Consider the following 21,781-nt stretch of genomic DNA (forward strand, 5'->3'; position numbering starts at 1 on the left):
AGCCCAACGTCCTGCCAATAATCGTTCGAAAGCAGCCAAGCACACACACTGATGTGGACAGGCTCCGAAAGAAATGAAATTGACACTTTTGGGGGTCGCCTCCCGTAAGAAAGTTGAAAAATAATTACAAATGAAGAAATAACTTATCCATTCATTTCCCTCGTAATTTCACAAATCACAGGCAGCAGATATCTCAATTTAAATTGCAGATCACACCACAGATCCAGAAAAATAGGTCGGTGTCCACGGGTAATGGTTTTGATGCAGATAGGATGCATAGTCGCCCCGTTTTCTGCGAGATTGTGGCGTTTATGCAGTTTTAATCTGTAGCATTCCCACACATAGGTGGTGCAGGACGTTAAATGTCCTGCTTTTTGCCTGTCCGCAGAACGTGAAACATTTTCAAGCATTCCTGTCAATCATTTTCAATGTTGTGAAGGACACGGAGGCGAGGATTATGCTTCTTAAACGTTAGTGCATTTTTTCAGCACCCGATTAAAACCCATAAAAACACAAAGCTATATTTCCCATAAACTCATCGACCAAACAGGGCAAACTCCTTATATCAGAGCCGACCCAACTTATTCCTCCCCTTTCTTTGCCATAAACACAAAGGTCAAATAACATAATTTGTCCATGATCTTCAAACCATCCACTTGACAAGGTCAGCCGCACCTCAGGAAAAGACCATGGAACATCAATCCGGTCTGAGAGGAAGATTCATTAAAACAACTTGAGGGCGAAGCAGCCAGCAATGAAACTGAGGAGCTCAAACAGGAAACTGTTCCGCTCTGCTTGTGCGACACAACACAAGGAGCAGCCTCCACTATAACACAATACATTCATATAGAGAGAGAATAATCAACAACATGAATAGAGCACTACGTTGCATCAATAACCATGAGGGTGGGATAAACCTTGCCTCCGTGTCTTTGATGGAATTGAAAATTCTCATAGCGAAGCCTTGGACATTTTGTATTCTATGTCAGGACCGGAGGCTCTGACTATGCTTGTTCAGAGCTGATCCACAACCGCAGAAGCAACATTAGCATAAGGTTTCTAATAGAAACGTTTACATGTGGTCCTAAGATTAATCCACAACTATCATGATGCCCACCAGACGAGTACCCAAAGCAAAATATTTTGAATGGCCCTGACAGAATGGGCCCCTAAAACATCCACTCCAGCCAGCAATTACCTGACCCAACATGCTAATGTGGCAGAAATCACAGGCCCAAAGCGCTTCTCAGCACAATCAACAATTGCCCAGTTGTGTCACATCTAATCTGATTAGGAACAAATTGGTAAACTTTAAGACATTGAACAACACACTGTTTAGAATTGTCTGGAAAACGGGGGTAAGCGATGCACTTAGAAAAGGTCTTTGTATATCTGGTAACATAGAAAGAAACTCCTTCCTTATTTAAAATTTTACCTGCAACGTGGAGAACTCTCACATCCAAACCTCTGTGGAAAGAGATGAGCCATACAAGCACAGTCACCTTGGCAGACAGTTACTTACGAGACAAAAGGAAATTATCTATCCAGTTCTGAAGCAATCTAAGCACCCATCTACATACCAAAGGTGGGAATAGCGAGAAACAGAGGGATTCGAAACACAAATGCCTCACATGGCTTTACAGATCAAAGGATGTTCGCCAATAGGTTTACCATCAAGAGTTAGATGACTGTCAGAGATGGTGGAGCAAAAATTGTTAAGCGATCTAGAAGCCAGGCCATCTACCATTAAAGAAGAAAGACAATTTACTACATGTGGTAATTCTGACCCGAAGGGATCAAAACGGTGTGAATGACACTGATGAAGCGGAAAATGAAGGTTTTACATTTATTAACGCGTAAACGTAGTGTGAAATAATCATGTGTGACTTTAACCGAACTAATAAAGATTGTACGGGGACAAAATGTGCCCTCAGAGTAGTTTGCCAACATTTATAAGCGTGCTTTATATAACGTGATGTATTAGAATTGCACTAATCCGACATAATCATAAACGTGTGCTACGATTTGCTTGTTTGAAATGCTTTAGCTTAGCATTACTTTAGTGCAGGCTTCGGCCTAGTTGCCTGGTCTCACGGTTTAGATGCTCGTATTTTTCCAACGTGCTATTAAACGTGTATTTTTGCTTGAAGCTGTACTTTTCCACTGAGACCGTTCACATGCTTATCTTAAGGTTTCGTGCCAGCCTGGCATATTTTCTCTTTACTCCAAGGTCGATTTGCAGGTGCGGACAATGGAGGCTCTGAAAGTGAGTTAATTGGTATAAAATGTTGCAACTTGCGTACCCATCTCCAAGGATAATGTATGCTTAAGTAAAGGCTTGAGAACTGTCGTTTTTGATTGGACAATTTGAAGCTAACCTATGAACCCTCCAATGGAAGACCCTACTGGATTTGAACTATTGTCTATAAAACCCAGGTGCACGAGAAGAAGGTAGCCATTACCAGCTCGGTACCCGCCATTTTGTAGACTTCGTAGCTATTATGGCCCACTTTGCTGCGACGCCATTTTGAAAGAGACTTTGATGCTTTCTCTAATCGAGAGAAAGAGACTTTAATGATTCTTGCCCTAGAGACTTTAACTTTGATCCCCTTGCATGAAGTAGTAGTTTTACCTTGCCGCCGTGAGGCAATTGCCCCGTCCACCCCTGCCCCTTTGCCCCGTTCCATGCTGATCGAAACGGTACCCATGCTGACCGAAGAACGGTACCTGTGAGACGAAGACTTCCTTGATTGCTGATCGTAATTGGTAAATATGAAAGGAAATTGTAAAATTGCATTGTGTTTCCTTTAGGTAACCAACTGCTGATTTTGATAAGAGCCTTAGCTAGGAGTTTTTCTAAATTAATGTTGCTAAATTGTTTTTGCATGAAGTCCCACATGCCGATGCTAATTTGAGGTTAGACGAGGATTCCTTATGTCGCACGATGCAATTTGAGATCTTGTTATGCTGACTAAATGTATGCAATTAGTTCATTACAGATTATCGTATTAGTGATTTGTATTGCTATTATCGAATGCCTTGTGATTCAAATGCTACATAGATTGCACTTGTTTCGCCGATATGGACAGCTATTAATGTTCATATATGTTTATCATTTGGTGTTGAGACACATCTATATCGTGCTAGCTTTGTTAATATAGGGAAATACAATTCACTAACTTTGAATAAACTGTTGTGGTTATTCCTGGCTGAAAGGTCAGGGTTCGCAGAAATGTATTCTGGATTAATTGTTAAGTGTTATGTCGATCAAGGTATTGCTTATGTTCGTTATTGATTACTGATTGGATTAAAATTAACCGATATAGAGTACGGAGAGTCCCACTTAGTCAAAAGATTCATCGGCCTAAAGAGCGTCCGAATACAGGTAAATTATTAGTACGGACCGCTCTATCAACACCAACTGACCCATCACCTCCTCACAGGATTGTGAGTAGATGAAGACTGGTAAACAAAGAACTCAGCCTGCTGCAAAAGCCCAAGCAATCTCCAGCGACCCCTGAAAGATGCCACGCCATGAGATGCAGTGAGTTTTGCAACACTAGTGGATGAAGAGTCCCCCACCGGATCTGTCAGAAGTCCCAGAAAGGACAGAATCCGATCTGAAAAGTAGCACAAGAGATCCATCAGAATCAGGAACCAGGACTGGGCTTTCCACAGAGAAGTCACTAGTACCAGGTTCGCCTTCTGAAACTTCACCCGAGCCAGTACTCGAGGGATCATCAGAAACGGGGAAAGGTGTACCTTAGGCCCGGACTCCAGTCCTGCATGAAGGTGTACATGGACAAGGCAAGAGGGGCCAGCCTTTAAACTGAAAAACCAAGGAAGCTGACTTGAGCTGAAATGCACAAAGATTGATCTGACAAGGTCCCCAGCAACGTTGAAGCCATTGAAAGAGAGGAAGATGAATCTCCAAACGCTGGTGTCCCCCAAGAACTAGGATTTCCAATCAATAATCACACAGTAGCCACCAGAGAGATGTTCCACGGTCACTGAAAACTTCTGCTGTAACCAAAAGTGCCAAAAGGCATTGGCGATTTGCACCAACATGTATGACATGGTGACCCCTAGCTTGTTCACATAACATCAGCCAGCATATTGCAAAAGGAGGACTTCTGAGGGGATAGAGCTCTAATGGCAAAGGACCCTGCCAACAGTTCCTGGCAATTGATGTGAAGACAAAGTTCGTCCCCTGACCCATGGCCCGCCCATAGAGACTAACCCACGATGTATTCCCAATCCCCAGCTGCTCACATTTGACTCAATGATGATATCCAGCTGGGATCCAAGGATTGTCCTGCTATTCCACACCTCCTTGTGATGTAACCACCAATTCATCTCCTCAGGGGTCTCCCAAGTCAGGTGAACCAGATCTGAGTAGGACAAACCGTTTTTTGGAGGCGATGGGTGCAACAATGAAGGGTACCTGAAAAGATGGCTTGGATCAAGGAGGGAAGAAGACTCATCATTCACACGATTTTACACAGCAAGACTGTCAATTTAGAGAGGATGATCCTCAACTCTCATTTGACATCTTGCACTTTCTCAGCGGCAGTACTAATTGCGCTGTCATCATATCTGTTTGAACACCCAGGAACTCTGTGGAGTGTGACAGGGTCAACAGACATTTTCACATTCAGGGGAAAAAAACAGTTGCTGATGGAAGAGATATTGTCCAGTCCAGGTGCATTAGGAGACCCTTCCCTTGGGCCAAAAGAAGGAGATCATCTAGGTAAATATTGAGGCGAAGTCCTTGAGCTCTCATGAACTCAACAATGGCAATAGTGAACAGCCAAGGCTTACACATGGAGGTGGTAAGAGCATGGGAACTCAAGTGCAGTATGTCATAGTATTCTCACTCGACAAGCCCAATATACAAACCAGTTGTATTTTTTTTTTTTTTTAGATGGGCTGAAGTAGCAAATGGATTCAGGAATGAAACCCCCAAAACTGCACACACCAAATCATTGTTAACGTGCTTGCCAATAAACATCTCCTAATGTCTCTGCATACCACTGGTTCCAAGTGCTAAAGTATCCTCTGAAAGGGTAACAAAGTTGACCACCCTGCAGACAAATGATATGTGTATTATCGCATCAAATTATATTAAAGTAGCTCAGTGGGATAATGCACCTGCTAATAAATCTGACTTTAGAATAGGGTAGAAGCACTTTAGAGAGAGTTAGGAGCTTGGGTCACTGAAATATTTGCGGACTTTGAAGTCAACATGATTGTGAGGCAGTCCGTGGATTTCTTTGCTGCTGTAATGGGGTAGGATCACAGTAAACCAATAAATTGTCGCAATGAATAGCCTTGGGCCTTTTGGGTTATAAGAGTTTTTGTGGCAAGTCCAGCATTGAGGAATGTTGCAGAAGTACACAGGGACAATGATCACCTTTTGCTGGGTCACAGATAGTGAGAGATTCCCCGGATGGAGCCACAGAAAATAAAAGATGTACTACACAGTGTTCAAACAGTACTACCAAGCATATCACCTCAAGCAATTGTCCTACTTTATAACAATAAGTATATTATTAACACAAACATTTATGTCCTGTTGCCATCTTCCTCCCTGGCAAGGGTCACTAATTGCATAGTTAGCAGTAAAAGAACAAAAGCTCCGACACAGCAGACAGGAGGATTGTTGAGATGCTAGTGCCCAGTGGATAGCCAACCTTGCCTTCTTGTCTCTATTTTGGTTCTTGGTGAATTCAACACAGGAATGCGGAATTGCATTAAGGGCATCAAGTCCAGATCCATGCCAGTATAGTGAGAAAACTCAGTGAGAGGAACACCCGCTCCAAATATCTGTGTGTAACCTGCAAGTCACATGCTTGAATCCTGTGGAAAAGTTGACAGTCATATTTCTCATTTCAATAAATGAGTAAAGTAACATTTAAACGGGATACCAAGTCAGCAATTCAGTCTGTGCTGTGCACTACATAAACATGAATATTACAACTGCAAAAGTGCCATATATTTGTACTTCAATATCCCCTTCCGACTTAAGACTTATTTATCCGAACAGGGTAACATTTCTCTTAAATAACTTGTAGGAGAGGACACTAAAAGACAACTGCCTTATGTACACCAGGACAAGAGAAGAGGGGTTGTCCCAGTGGGAAATACAGATGACACATTTAATGTCAATACATAGGAGAACAGAAGAATCGTGTGGACTGATGGCTGAACACACATTAAACACCACCAAATGCCTTGTTTCAAACTGTTTTCCCCAAATCCCCACTCCGTCCATGTGGTTACATAACTGTGAAGTCTGTTGGTAAACTGAATGCAGAACGGCAAGTCCCAAATTCATTTTATGGCCCCTCATATAGTGGTCCTTCGTCTGTGGAGTGAAACTTTCTATCTAGCACACAGCATTTCGATTCAAAGTGATCTGTTCCGATTAAATACACTGTATTATAAATTCCACCTATTCTGATGAACACCTACTAGACTTTAAACCACCAACTAAATTCATATTCCTGATGAAGGCTCTATACATAACTTTGCAAATAAGCTGAAACACTTATGCACTCTTAGAGGGGTCGAAAGTCAAATTAGCTTTCACTTTGGAACGAAGGAGACCTCATGTCATCACAGACTGTGGATTTGCTAAATTAAGAACTATTTCACTTTCCTCTTCTCCCTTTTTAATGATTTTAAATGTCACCCCCACTTTTTACTTACTAAATATACAATACCCTATTGGTTAATTTCATTTCTTTCACTTGGTTTATTAACTCTATCTTTTGTATATTTCTCTTTTGAATATGTATGAATTTTGTATCAGAATTTTACTGACAAGATACAGCAATAAACTGGCGAGTACTTATAAAAATTAACTTTATCATTTTCAGTGAATGAACATCTCACGTTTTTTTTTTTAATCTACAGCATAAATGTCAAAATAACCAGCATTCACAAGGCACGTCAGTCTTGCTTACCTTTACAAACATGCAAAACCGATTGACATTCCCAATGTTTGTTTAAACAATTTTCATTATTTGTCAAGATTAATGTTGTACAGACGACATTTCTGCTGCAAATTTTGTAGTGATCACTAGGTGGCAATGAAAGACAGCAAACTGGTGTTTAAACATTTCTCTGTTTGATTGCTGCGTCCAGAGCAGGACAAATGCCGAATCTGACAGTGAAACCAACAAGCATTTGCAATGCAATAGGTCTCGTATTTGCTCGAGTTAGAGCTATTGGCATTGTACATTCATAACTAGACCTTTCTAGTGAGGGATGAATCAGTCCCTGTAGCGCCCATCATACAAGCCCAAGCTCTACAGTGCCCACGCCAGGCTGCAGCCCCAGATGCCGCCACCAGAGTATGGTCAGACAAAAGGTTAAAACAATCCTGGCTGGGTAAATGCCTAGCACGAAAGCAAGTCATGTTTTTTTTATAAAGTACCAATGTGTGTAAAATCAGTGTGTAGCCCAAATGAATACAGCATATTTTAAGGCCTATAAATATTTTGCTGGGCTCGGGTGGAAACAAAATTATGAATGCAGGCCCCACATAGTACTTCTTCTGTTTATTACATGTATCCTGAGCACTTGCTTCGAAGTCTGAAAAACATGAAACATCCATGCCCTTGAAATAAAGCTTAAAATGTCCTTATGTGTCCCTGTGTAATGTAACTAGTAGTCATGTACAGATCTCCAACTGCAACAAAACAAAAAAATAAAAAGCTTTGCTTTGCGACAGAAGTATTAAAGTGTGTGTGTATATGTATATATATATATATATATATATATATAGGTACTGGTCACAGCATTGCCAATTTTTAGTCTTATTTTGATGTCAATGGCTGTCCTGGGTTTTTATACTGAAAATCTGGACATCCCATTGTCCTAGAACCACCACAGGCTGAGTTACGAGCAAAAAGTTTTTGAAAAGTAGTGCCCTGCAAAGCATTATGGGGCTCGTTTTCATACCACGCAAATTATAGTGTGTTGACTGCAATGCTCAGAACAGCCCCTAGAGGACACCACAATAAAAATAGCATTTGGAAGAAACATGGTCATGTAACCATACCGCCATTCCTTAGAGAGCATAACCACATGAAAAAAGAACCGGAGAAAGTAATGCAGTGTAACCACATATTTAGCCCCTTAGCAAATCATTAAGGGACAAGTTTCCGTGCCACACATACTTTAGTATTTTGATATGCTTCTGCAGGCAGGTCGCTCCCCGCTCCACCATCCGCGCCACCTCCACTCCGTATCTTTTCTCCTCCTTTTCCCCACCGCTGCGTCCCCTGCGGCCCTTCCCGCCTCCCCCCTCCTCCTCACCAGCTAGATTGCTTTTTTTCCCCGCCGCTGCGTCCCCTCCCGCCTCCCCCCCTCCTCACCATCTAGAGTGCCTTTTTTCCCACCGCTGCGCCTTCTGCGGCCCCTCCCGCCTCCCTCCTCCTCCTCACCATCTAGATTGCCTTTTTTCCCCGCCGCGGTGCCCCCTGCGGCCCCACCCCCCCCAGACTTCCCATTCGACAAGCCCTCCCTCCTCCCAGCTGCCACTCCCACCCTCCCCCCCTCTTATGGCAGCCGCGGAGGGGGCGCGCCGCTGGCGCGCCAAAGGCAAGCCTGTCTGCGCCCGTCCGTGCCAAGACTGCACCCAGCGCCAGTCCCCCTGGCCCTCTCAGACACACCTACTCCCCCCTCACCCTCCACTCTCTCAACCCAGGCCCCCGCCCTACATGCACCCCATCTAGCCCCACACACACTCATGGCCCGTTCACCTGCCACACCTATCATTTCTCCTGCTCCTCATCCCTCACACCACACACCAACCATATCGACCCCACCTTCAACAAACACAACACCCCCAATGCAAGACTCACTCGCTCTGCCCCCACCAACCAACCCCGCCCCACCCCAGCCCACAACCAGAACACACCCCGCAACAACACCCTCATGCACCACACCAACACCATACCAACACCACCCCCCCACCACAACCACCTCAACTGCCTGCTCCTCAACACCCGCTCCCTTCACAAACATGCCATAGAACTCTGAGACCTCATCACATCACACTCACCTGACATCGCCTTCCTCACGGAAACCTGGACCAACCCCTCCTCAGAACCCGACATAGCCATCGCCACCCCCAAGGGATACAAACTCCAACGCAAAGACCGCCTCAACAGACCAGGTGGTGGCATCGCCATCCTACACAGAGAAACCATCAAAGTCAGCACCAGCTCCCAAGACACTATCAACAACACAGAACACATGCACTTCCTGATCCACATCAACAACAACTCCACCCTCAGAGGTACATTAGTCTACAGACCACCAGGACCACGCCCCGCTTCTGCGACACCATCGCCGACACCATCAGCTTGTACGCCCTCACCTCCACAGACTACATCCTCCTCTGTGATTTCAACTTTCACTTAGAAAACCTACAAGACCACAACTCTACCTCCCTCATAGACAACCTCACCAATCTCGGACTCAAACAACTGGTCACCGCACCCACCCACTCAGCAGGACACACGCTCAACGCAATTTTCACCGCAAGCCAACACATAGCCTACACCCACACCACCGAACTCCTCTGGACTGACCACCACTGCGTCCACTTCTCCTTCACCAAACCCCCCACACACTACCATCAACACACCACACCCTACCGCATGTGGGACAAGATCCCCACAGAACGACTAAACTCCCCACTGGCCCATAACCCCTCCCCCACACACCAACGACCCCATCACAGGAGCACACAACCTCTCCAAATGGATCACCACCTGCGCAGACACACTAGCCCCCCCTCAGAAAACACATCGCCACCCGCAACATCAAGAACGCCCCATGGTTCACCCCTGAACTCCAAGACTCAAAGCGCAAATGCTGCCAAGCTGAGAAAAGACGGCGACTAGAACCTTCTACAACCAACTTCTCCACCCTCAAAACCACCATTCGCACCCATCACCAACTCATACGCACCGCCAAAAGAGATCACTAAAAGACACGCCTTGACAACAACTCTCAAAACAGCAAAGAACTCTTCACCATCATTAATGAACTTGCCAAACCCAAAGCCAGCAACATAGACCCCTCACACACACAGCCCCTATGTGACGCTCTCTCCAACCACTTCCTCCACAAATTCCTGGACATCCACAACAGCTTCATACCACACACACCCCTCACTCACCCAACCCAACCTCCACTCTTGACCCCCCCCACCACTCTCTCCACCTGGACCCCCACCACACACGAAGAAACCGAAAACACCATGAACTCCATCCACTCCGGATCCCCCTCTGACCCCTTCCCACATCACATCTACAACAAAGCCAGCCCAACCATCGCCCCAATACTCTACAACATAATCAACTCCTCTTTCGACTCCGCCACCTCCCCAGACCCCTGGAAGCACGCAGAAATCACCGCTCTCCTAAAAAAAACAAAAAAAAACAAGCAGACCCGGAGATCCTCTCCAAATACCGCCCCATCTCCCTCCTCCCTTTCCCCGCCAAGGTTGCCGAGAAATTAGTCAACGCCGCCTATCCCACTTCCTCGAAGCAAACAACACTCTTGACTCCTCACAATCCGGGTTCCGCAAGACGACATCAGGACCAAAGTCGACGAAGGCAAGACCGTTGCACTCATCCTCCTAGACCTCTCCGCAGCCTTTGACTCCGCCTGCCACCACACACTCCGCACACGCCTCCACAACATGGGAATTCGCCAGAAAGCCTTAGACTGGCTCACCTCCTTCCTCACCGACCGGACCCAGAGAGTCCACCTTCCACCCTTCCACTCCAACACTACCAAGATCACGTGCGGAGTCCCCCAAGGGTCCTCCCTCAGCCCCACACTCTTCAACATCTACATGATCCCCCCTAGCCAACATCCTCCAAGCACACGGAATCACTATCCTCTCCTATGCAGATGACACCCAACTCATCCTCTCCCTCACCCGCAACCCCACCACCGCCAAAACCAACCTACACGCTGCTCTCCTCAACACCGCCAAATGGATGACCACTAACCACCTCAAGCTCAACTCCAACAAAACCGAGATCATCATCTTTGGCCCCAACAAAACCACATGGGATGACTCCTGGTGGCCCACCGCAAACCACGCACGCAACCTCAGCATCATCCTGGACCCCTCCCTCTCCATGACACAGCAAATCAATGATCTAACCTCCTCCTGCTTCCACACACTCCGCACTCTAAAAATAAATCCTTCAAATGGATTCCCCCAGAGACAAGGAAGACAGTCACCCATGCAATCATCAGCAGCAGACTGGACTATGGTAACGCCCTCTACGGCGGCTCCACACTCAAACTTAAACGCAAAGTCCAGAGAATCCAAAACACAGCCGCACGCCTCGTCCTTGGCCTCCCCCGCCACAAACGAATCTCACCACACCTCAAATCCCTCCACTGGCTCCCCATAGACAAGAGAATCACATTCAAGATCCTCATCCACGCACACAAATCCTTCCACAACACCGGCCCAAACTACCTCAATGAAAGAGTGAACTTCTAAACTCCCACACACAACCTCCGATCAGCCGACCTCGCCCTAGCCACAGTCCTCCGCATCCAATGCACCACCACAGGAGGCAGGTCCTTCTCCTACTTCACCCCCAAAACCTGGAACTCCCTCACCACCAACCTTCGCAAAACCAAAGACCTCCTGCTCTTCAGAAAGAACCTCAAGACATGGTTGTTCGATCAGTGACCCTCCCTGACCCCCCCCCTTAATTTCCCCCCCCCACCCCCAGCGCCTTGAGACCCTGACGGGTGAGTAGCGCGCTCTACAATTTTCTTTGATTTATTTTTTTTATAGTATTTTGATATGACTGTAATGCTTAGAACAGCCTCTAAAGGATACCACAATGAAAATAACATTTCTAAGATTCACAGTCATTTAACTATATAGTTAGCCCCTTGAGAACATACCCACACAAAAAAGAAAATGGCAATAAATAATGCAGTATAACCATATATTTAGCCCCTAAAAGCATAGTGCATTACATATATTCAGGGGTGCAGGCCTATAACAATATTATAAATATGGGTCTTAAAACACAAGCTCTTCCCAGCTGTAAAACAAAAGTTCTATTCATGAGAGAGTTTAAATAGAATGGTGGGGGTTATTTTGGGGTGCCCGCTAACCTAGTGTGGGGACCCAAAGATGATGCAGACAGAAAGAACACATGGCCGTAAATGTTTTGTTGGGGGTCCCATTGTCCTAGGACCACCACAAGCTGAGTTATGAGCAAAAATGTTTTGTAAAAGTAATGCCCTGCAAAGCCATGGAGCACGAAGGGGAGAGATAAAAGCAAAATTGAAATGACTGATTAGGTAACAGTGTGAACAATGTGATGAGCGCTTTAATACCGCTGATCGAGTTTGCACTGTTCGCGCTCTGTGAAACTTCAAAGAGCCATGGCGCCCATGGAGTGTGAAGGAGAGAGACAAAAGAAAAAAAGTTCTTCGCCCTCTAAAGGTATATCAGCCATCGTGCAATAATCAATTAAACAGGGGCAGAATGCAAGGCATGACAAAAACAGCCTCAAGGCGGGACAAACGTAAAGCATTTACCAATGACATCAAGTGATTTTTGAAAGGCAATCCCACGAACGAGTGAAAGTGATGGCCGTGGTTAAAAGCCCACAATACTTGCAACATGTCAAAGCGCTTGCACGCTCGACCTAAAAAGCTCCAGACGCTGGGTCAAACATAGAAAAGGTGGAAAGCAGTGGCGTAACAAAATTTGAGGGGCACCCTCTCCGAACTCACTGAGGAGCTCTCAGATCAAGGCACTGTGCCAAAAGGGCCCCCTGGAGGTCGGTGGACCACGTGGAAAGCAACAAATAGGAGCAAGGCAACTGAGAGTGACATGAAAGGCATCCAATCCTGAGCAAGGATTGACTCTAGCATAGCGTTGGGGGAAGGGGAGCATGGTGGGGAAATGGGTTTGGGGTGTTACAAGCCCCTAATACATATTATTTTCTGATAAATAGTAAATTGTTGGGTACATGTGCTTTCAGCCGGGTATGGCGAGATGTCTGTTGGACTTCACTAGGAATTTTTGCATACACACAGACAAAAATGCACACTCTCTCCCCCTCTCGGTTTTAAATTTCCTCAAAAATATTGGTTATTTTACAAAATAGTGTGTTTTCTTTGTTAGTACTCCTACCTATCTGCATTCCTCTCCCGTTCCACTGCCCCACAGGCCCCTCTCATGCGCCCTGCTTCTCGTATAATTGTAAATTATATGCCAGCCTGATTGTCGGAGAATAGCGATTCTCCAATTAACATGGAAAAAGGATCTTGAGTTCAAAGACAAAGGACGCTAATATCATGCAATAACCTTTATCACTGCACCAACATGCAGCCCCTTGAAGAACAATAATACATCATAAAGCTTTAGAATGGCCAGACAATATATGCAAGCATGGCACACAGTCATCATCCTCTTTAAGCTGCGATGAAACAGGATAGCATCTTCATCTTGTGCAAAACTCAATGATCAGTTGTCGCAAATAGAAAATTCAAAATGAATCCACAAGCACTTGATGCTGTAACACTAACCATTATAAACCTGTTAAACAAATAATATCTTGCTTATTTTTTTAATATTATATATTTTCTTTTTATTCTTCTCTTCTCATAGAATGGGATAATATTAGTCTCCATTGTCCTTCATGAAATCAATATTCTCTTTGTATGTTCATTGGATAAATCGCCATTTCATTACAAGACAGGGGGCTACCATTATGCATGTTTAAAGCCACCCAGGGCCACACAACTCACATGCTCCACAGGTTTTAAATAAAATTTTGCAAAAGTATTCACAGTAGACAAATGCCCATATTGCTCTGAGCCTTGGTAAAGGTTGAGACATACTTTCCTAGATATTTGACAAATATCTCCCCAAAGAGAAGCCCCGTTGAGTCCCCCATGTCCTCTTTAGTAAACAAATCGACTAACTTGGGGTTCTTATTAAGACAGCTTTCCTCCCCTCAGTAAGCAGGCCACATTTGCGTTCCCCAACATACAAATGACACCCTGTGCCCAGCCTCTCAAAAGGTCCACATTAACCCTGGTAATTCCTGCTTCTGGCCTCCTCTGCCATATCAAGTCTGTGAGTCAAAGGTACCAGCATATCTAGGACTTTGTCTTGACACTGCTTCAGGCACTTCTCAATCCCCTTCCTGGGGGGTCCTTACTAAATTTGAACAAAAAAGATTATAAGTTCAGGGTCTAAGTTGGGAGTAGTACATGTCTTATCTCCAGTGGATGGCCTGGGGCACTCAGCCCTTATCTGCAGGTATCTTTATCCAAAGATTTTCTGTACCATAGTTTCAAAAATGGTCCATTGGCCACTGTTCCACACTCTGCAGGTGTTTTATCCTATTAGGATTGAACATATCCCACCCGAAGGGGTCCTTCACCTTAGAGGTAGATGTCTGATCAAAATCATCAACCAGGCTCTCAAAGAGATCTGAGCTCTCCTGACTTCTGAAGGTCTAAGACGTATCCATCCCACTATAAATAGTCCTATTCCATTGTTTTGTCCTCAAACAAGGAATTCTGTCCATCCCATGACTCCTTTGTGCCATAAAAGTCACTCTTTCTCAGCACGTTGCTATGAGCAACTATTAATGAGAATATAATTATTATTCTTTAGTTTTTTATGTTAGCACGTGTTGGAATGTTATGTGGTCATTTAGTTCTGGTTCTGGGTCTCTCGTGTGTGTGCATTTGAAGCTTGGCAGTTGAGGCTGGAGAGCTTTGAGCAGCATTGGGTGGACACCAGTGCGCGTTCACATTAATTAAAGAATACACACATCATCTTCCTGGAGTGGTGTGTGATCCTTGCCTGAGGTCACCATATATTTTTGGCAATACGATTGGTCTGAATCAGCACACAATGGGAGCTGGGAAGGGACTCTATTGGTCCCAATTGGGGGGGGGGGGGTTGAATGAAGGGAAGAGGTACATTCTGGTGATAGTGGACTATCCCTCTAAATAGGTCTCTTACAATTTTTTGAGGGAGCCCAATACAGAAAGTGCGATCACGTTCCTCAAGGAATTGTTTCATAGTAAGGGTATTCCAAAGTTTTTAGTCACGAACAACAGGATGCACTTTGGGTTTCATTGGAAGGTTGATTGTATGAAAAATGTAGGAATCAAATACTTCCACTGCTGCTCTGTACAGCGGTGAAATGACATGCTTAAGAAAGTGAAAGATATATAATTTTTGGTGGGAGACTGTCAAGGTTTGGAGACCAGATGGAACAAAGAAAAGTAACTTCAAATGTTTCCCCAACACAAGAGTTGTTCAAGTATCCAAACATGTTGTGAGTTTTGAGTAGAAAATGGTGGAACAAAAAAGGATGTAGCCAAAGTGAACAAAGAGGGATGAAGTTATAGTTTTGAGTTTAACATGAATAGCTAAACCACAAATGAGTGGGTATATCATCCTTTGTATATGCAGATTGTTCTGGAGCTAAATCAGGGGTTGGTTTGCCTAGTTCAGCCTTGGAAAAATTTAACAGGATGCAGACGAGTCAAGAGGTTGTTAAAAGATCTCAAACACAAGGTACTAATACACAGTCTGAGTCAGATTCTAAGTTCTTCTGATGATGTATCACCTATTTGTGAACTGAACAATCAAGTCTCGAGATGTGGGAGAAAGGTTGAAAAACCCAAGTATTAAAAGTATTATGTTATGTAGATATTTTTGATTTGTTTTTTTAAGCGGTGGCTGGGTGGGAGAGAATTTGTTAATTACGTTAGGTTTACCTGTGAAATGTGTTAAGGGGAACATTCTGGTTGTGTATATGGGGGATGGGGTTTGGGGAATATTCTTATTCTTTAGTGTCTTTATGTTGGCACGTGTTGGAATGTCATGTGGTAATTTAGATCTGGTGCCGAGTCTCTTGTGCACTCGAGGCCGGACAGTTGAGGCTGGAGAGCTTGGAGCGGCAGCGAGTGGACACCGGTGCTGGTTCACATTAGAGAAGAATAAACTTCTGCAACTTCTTCCTGGAGTCCTGTGTGATCCTAGCTTAAGGTCACAACAACAACCTTTCCCAGCACCCCATCAAGGTGGCCTCGTCTTCTTGTGCTGAGAGCACCTTTATCTATCGTAGCACGCAGGCTACCAGTGCCATAGGCATTGTTTTGGCCTTCTGAAGATGCTTAGTCTTTTGGTGACCCTCGCCCCCCTTACGAGCAATAGAGGCAGAAGGGGAGTCCCTCTCAGACACCTTCCTCCGAAGGAGTGTCGTCCTTCCTGTATTCAAGTGTGAGGTCCAGCGCCTCTCTCACCGAGGACCTAAGTTCCTCCTTCAGAACAGAGAACCGCACTAAATCGACTGCAGGATGACACCTAGAAGTTTCCATCATAAACCCAAATAACAAAACTAGGCTGTCAACAATAAATACGTGTAAAATATACCCTTTAGGGTTAGAGTGACATAAGTTGTTAGACAAAGTCTCTATTAATTCAGTTTTGCTGAAAAAAACCCTGATCAGGGCAGTTGGTGGAACTCAGGCACTTCTGTAAGCTCCAGTTTAAGAAACGAGCACTTTAGAGGCTCTAATAATATAATTTTGCGGGGGGGGGGGTAAAAGAAACTACTGCAGATCACCAGTAGTTACAAAGTATTTCACAAACGGGTGGTTGCCTGGTCGCGTGCTGATGCAGCACTGCCAGGCAATGTTCCCAAATTTCAGTGGAGGATGCCTAATCCTCTTTCATGTTCCAATGCACATGAGATCGCGGAGCTGAAGCTTCCGCAATCGCCCACTTCCCCTAAAGCAGGGGCAGTGGCGGTTGGTGAAGTTTGAGAGTGGTGGGGCTGGGCTTGGCCCGGGGTGGGGGAGGAAGAGGTTCAGATTTTGGGGGGTCGGGAGCATGGCAATTTTTGGGATGCTAGTCACCATTTCCTGTGCAAATCGTATTTAACATAAATGAGATAAAATGGTGCTGCGTGTTGGCCCATGCTTACACTATATTATAGACACTCATGCAAAATGCACTGAATAAAATGAGCAAATTTGTCATGTATTCACACTTTACTGTATAGGCAATGTACACAAACTAGGCACCTAATGCATATGCACAGTATGCCACACAGACTGTACAAACCATATACATTATACAGGCACGTTATCAAAATACTGTGCATTGATAATATGCACACATTATATCGTACCCATGCTAAACTCACCTGCAGATATACAGTATATAGCTTGTTTTTGTGTATGTGGACTAAATAAAACAATATTATGAGCACTAATAGCATTGCCACAACACATACACTAAAAAATCCTCTACAAGCTAATACTGCACGCAATAGTGGACAGTTAAAGCATGCATGTCAACTATTGAGCATTTAGAAAATGCAGCAAGCAGACCTTTTTATTTTAACACACACATACAACTTATGTCCACAAACTAGTGTGCGGCTCTGCCCACACACAAAGCGCACATCCATCCAAGAAGGCGGTGGCAGGATACTGACGTACCCCCGGAGAAAACAAAAGTAAACTATTTTTAAAGTCAAAGAACATCAACTACACAAATCGAAGCATTTATAGAAGCCTCACGAATATCCAATCATTCCCACCACGAAGAAAAAAATGCACGTTTTCTTTTCAATCGGATATTACTGCAACATCGCAATCGGAGAGATTGAAAACAAAATAGGACAAATACTATTTCACAAATGCAAAATAAAATCCCAAACTTGGCTCCGCCCATTTGCATGCTATCCAATGCACACTGATCGGACTCTGAAGAGCACAGCTTTCAAGCCCAGGCTTTAAGGGTATTAACACGTACTGGCTGCAAGCTACACGAAAATAGATAAGTGACATTAACACCTGACCACTTAAAATAATGGCTATTGAAATATATATTAAACACTTTACTAGAAAATTGATGAAAATTCCTGCCTGTGTGACATAGCTATGAGTTCTCAAGAAAGCCACTACAACTACAGCAAGGGGCCTGAATTCCAGCAGAGAGGCCCTGTATTGAAGGGGCATGGAGTGTTGACCACAACATTCTGGTGGGTAGTATGTGAAAAGCTGGAGTCAGTGGTTAGCAGCTGGCACAGGCAGGCAGTGAAAAGCTGAAACTGGCGGCTATTATAAGGAACTCATACAAATATTAAGAACTTTATGCCACCCCTGCTCTAAGGCTATTCCACATTTTCAGCTAGACTGTAAAGCCAGAAGGGATTGTGGTGCGTATGTTTACAGTGATATAACACTTCTATGTGGAAAATGTTTCAAATATATGTGCCGTCTCTAGCATCCCATTTTAACTCCACGCCGATTAGCGAGTGCTACAGTGCAATTAATTATTCTGCCTTGTCCCAATTATTTATCCAAGTGATTGTACTTATTTATTTATGTCATTGGTCTCAGGCTCAGTGACCTTAGAGTTCAACATAGGAACTCGTTGAGTGTCTATGAAACCCCACATAAATAGTTCAATAAAAATAGCCACTGTCTTCCAAAATTCCTGAAACAGCACAAACGAGGTAATTATTTTCCAAGCAAGGAAAAGGGCATTCATTTTAACAGGCCCTTCAATAAATGCAAGTATCCAAATGGGCTAACTAAGTTAGTGGATGAGAAAAAGCATGTGTACTGACTGAGGCAGGACAACTCCAAATGGCATGTCAATGATCTGCCCAAAGAGTGTTTCAAAGTTGGTGACGGAGATGAGGACCATGAAGCAGTGGCTGAGAGGAGTTTTGAATAGTGCTGTAGAAGAGATTCCGCAGGGCACAGAGTCTAAGGTCTGTGCTGCTATGAATATCCACTCAAACTGATGACAGCAAGGAACTATGGGGTATGGCATTAGTTTTGGTGCTGCCACAGATTTACAAATACTTGTAAATCGGGAGCAGCGTCAAAAGCAATGGGTGTTGCGGGGGAACGCACACAGCAACACCCATTGCACACCCTCTAGACAAAACTCCCATCTCTCTCCCTGGTAGGAACATTAATCACAAGAGATATCTTGACATTTTAATTGCTTCCTGAAAGCTGAACGCAGAAGGAACTTTTCAGCAGGTGCTTTAAATTCGCAAGTTTTGGAAGTTATTGCTAAACACAGTATCCCCCTGAGGTCAGCGCCCCCCAATCCAGGTCAGCACCCAGTGCAGCCACACCGCCCTAATGCCGGCCCTGTGAATACCCTACCCCGGGGAACCTAATTAAAAGCCTATGAGTAAAATACATTCAGATATACCATTTTCTAGTCATGTTTGGTATTTAAATTAATTCAGGAAACCTTACCTGTTTTTCCATAGGGTCAGAAAGGGGATGGTTGTACGGTCAAAGCTGTCAGAAGAATTTGGAACTTTTGCCATAAGAATTTGGATGTGACAGTTATATTGTAGGGAACCCTGAAATGTCTTCTATTTCAATTGTAGTCCATAGTTGACATTGGATTACACATCGAGCCTCTACCCCTGAACATTTCAGTCTGATGTGTATTTTGAAATCAGCAGCGGTGGCTTGTACTCTTTGAAAGTGGTGGGACGAGTGAAGTGCCCCACCACTTCGCAAGAGAAACAAAATAAAACACCCCATCCATCCAAAACTCCAAAGTAAACCACCCCTTTCTCCAAAAGCCCAAATAACACTAACTATAAAAAAAACACAACAATACACTTACAGTGCTGCACACTTACATACATTACACACATGCATTACACACATGCACTACAGATTTTTTAAAAGGCACATACCCATGGGCTGCGCCTCCTCCTCCATATTCTTCTGCTCTCCAACAGAGAAAGAGCTCCCCTAATCAACCCAGATGCTGCTCTCATGCTATTAACCTGCATGAGAGAAGCGCCTGGATTGGATGGAGCATCCTGGCTGGATGCCTGGTCTCCATTCAGCTGTCTCAAGACAGCTGAGTGGAGAGCTTTAAAGTGCGCATGTCGCTTTGGCCGGTGCATAGCAGCCGGCCAAAGTGACATGCACACTTTGGAGCATCCAGTCCAGGCACTGCTCCAGTCCTCTGCTGCCCGAAGCAGAGGGAGTCCTGTGCTGCTGGCAACAGAGGACACGCCCAGCATGACTCTGGGCAGGTGCACTGTGCAGAAAAAATAAAATGGCAATTACATCTTTTCATTGCCATTCTATTTTTTCCTGCGCTGCTCGCAGAGGGCCAGGGGATGACGTTCCCCTGCCCTTCGAGAAGAAACCACCGCTGGATATTAGTGATTTCAGAGCCCCACTTATCCCCAGTTTTTAATTCTGGTCCAGCCTATCAAGGGATCATTGTTACTGAAGCATGCACGCCACGCAACAAGAGAGTGGACCATCCGCATAGGCGTGGTTAGACCTCACCATGCAAAGAAAACATCTTCCAGGCAGCCCTATGTAAGTACCTCTAATGTTTCACTGGATGGCAGAGTGTTTTCAATTTGGCACCAACCAATTATTTCCACATTATTGTGGGCTGCTTAACACTGATCAGCGGATGGGGGCTAGTGAAGAATCAGCCTTCCTTTGCAATATTACGTGATTACTTTAGTGGGTGAGTCCTTCTCCACCCCCACTCCCCCTACATGTTATCCTATAGCGTATTATGTGCGCTACAGTGGTTAGTATGGTTTTAAATCACACATATCATGTTAATTGCACTGTCTGTTTTTTACACCAACACTAAGATGGTGTCTGGAGAGAATCTGTCTCCCTGGCCACACAACATGTTTGCACTAATGGATGAATCCATCACTGCCCCTAAACATGTTCATGGGCAGTTTCAACATATACCTTGTTTGGCATGTTTTTCGGTCACAACTGTGCGCACGCTTGGCACCTTCCCCTGCAGGAGTTTTAATTGGTTTGCATGCCCTTTGGGGACTTCTGGACCAGCGTTCACTATATCTGCTCTGTGGCTGGTTCAAGGGAAAAGCCAGAAAATGGAAACACCACACACTCCGAACAAAAGCTCTTACTATATGGCACCAAAGGAACAAAGAAAGTCATCACAACCCTTCCCAAAAGAGCGCTCCTGTTTTAATTGTATCCATTCACCCTTTCCTCCTTCCATTCGCCTGCTGATATCCACCATTTCATCCGCCTACCCTTTCACCCTCTTTCATTTATTCATCATCCAATATTGAACTTAATCATCCATCCGCCCTTTTACCCATCCAGCCTCTTTCACTCATCCATCCATTCTTTTACTCATCCATCTTACATCCATCCTTTCACTTTTACCCAACTGTTTTACTCACCCATCTATCCACCCTTTCACTCATACATCCATCCACCCTTTCACTCACACATCCATCCATCAGCCATCCAATCATTCACTCACTCATACACCCATTCACCCTTTCACGTTATTTATGACCCCAGCTGACATTTTTGTTGCCTCATATGGTGACATGGAGGGAATCTTCAAGTCAGGCGAGTCGGGACTCAGGGATGCAGACTAATTCAAATAAACACACGCACATGCAATGCGCAACACCTTGGTCTTTGCTTCACTGTCCCCATGAGTCTGCTTGCTGGCAGCAAATCTAAGGCATGCCGGAGCTCAAAAGGCATCCAGCATGAACTGCAGCGTGGGAAGCAGCACCAAGAGTCTGCGCAGTGTGTCTTCAAAAGTCCTGCGCACACTCGATTTCGTGGCTTCCTGCTTGTAGTCTCTACCTCATCCTTTAGCAACTCGTCACAGGGTCTGGTACCACCCCCACCCTGTGACGAGCTGGAAAAG

Source organism: Pleurodeles waltl, chromosome 3_1, assembly GCF_031143425.1.
Source record: "Pleurodeles waltl isolate 20211129_DDA chromosome 3_1, aPleWal1.hap1.20221129, whole genome shotgun sequence".
In the NCBI taxonomy this organism is placed as follows: domain Eukaryota; kingdom Metazoa; phylum Chordata; class Amphibia; order Caudata; family Salamandridae; genus Pleurodeles; species Pleurodeles waltl.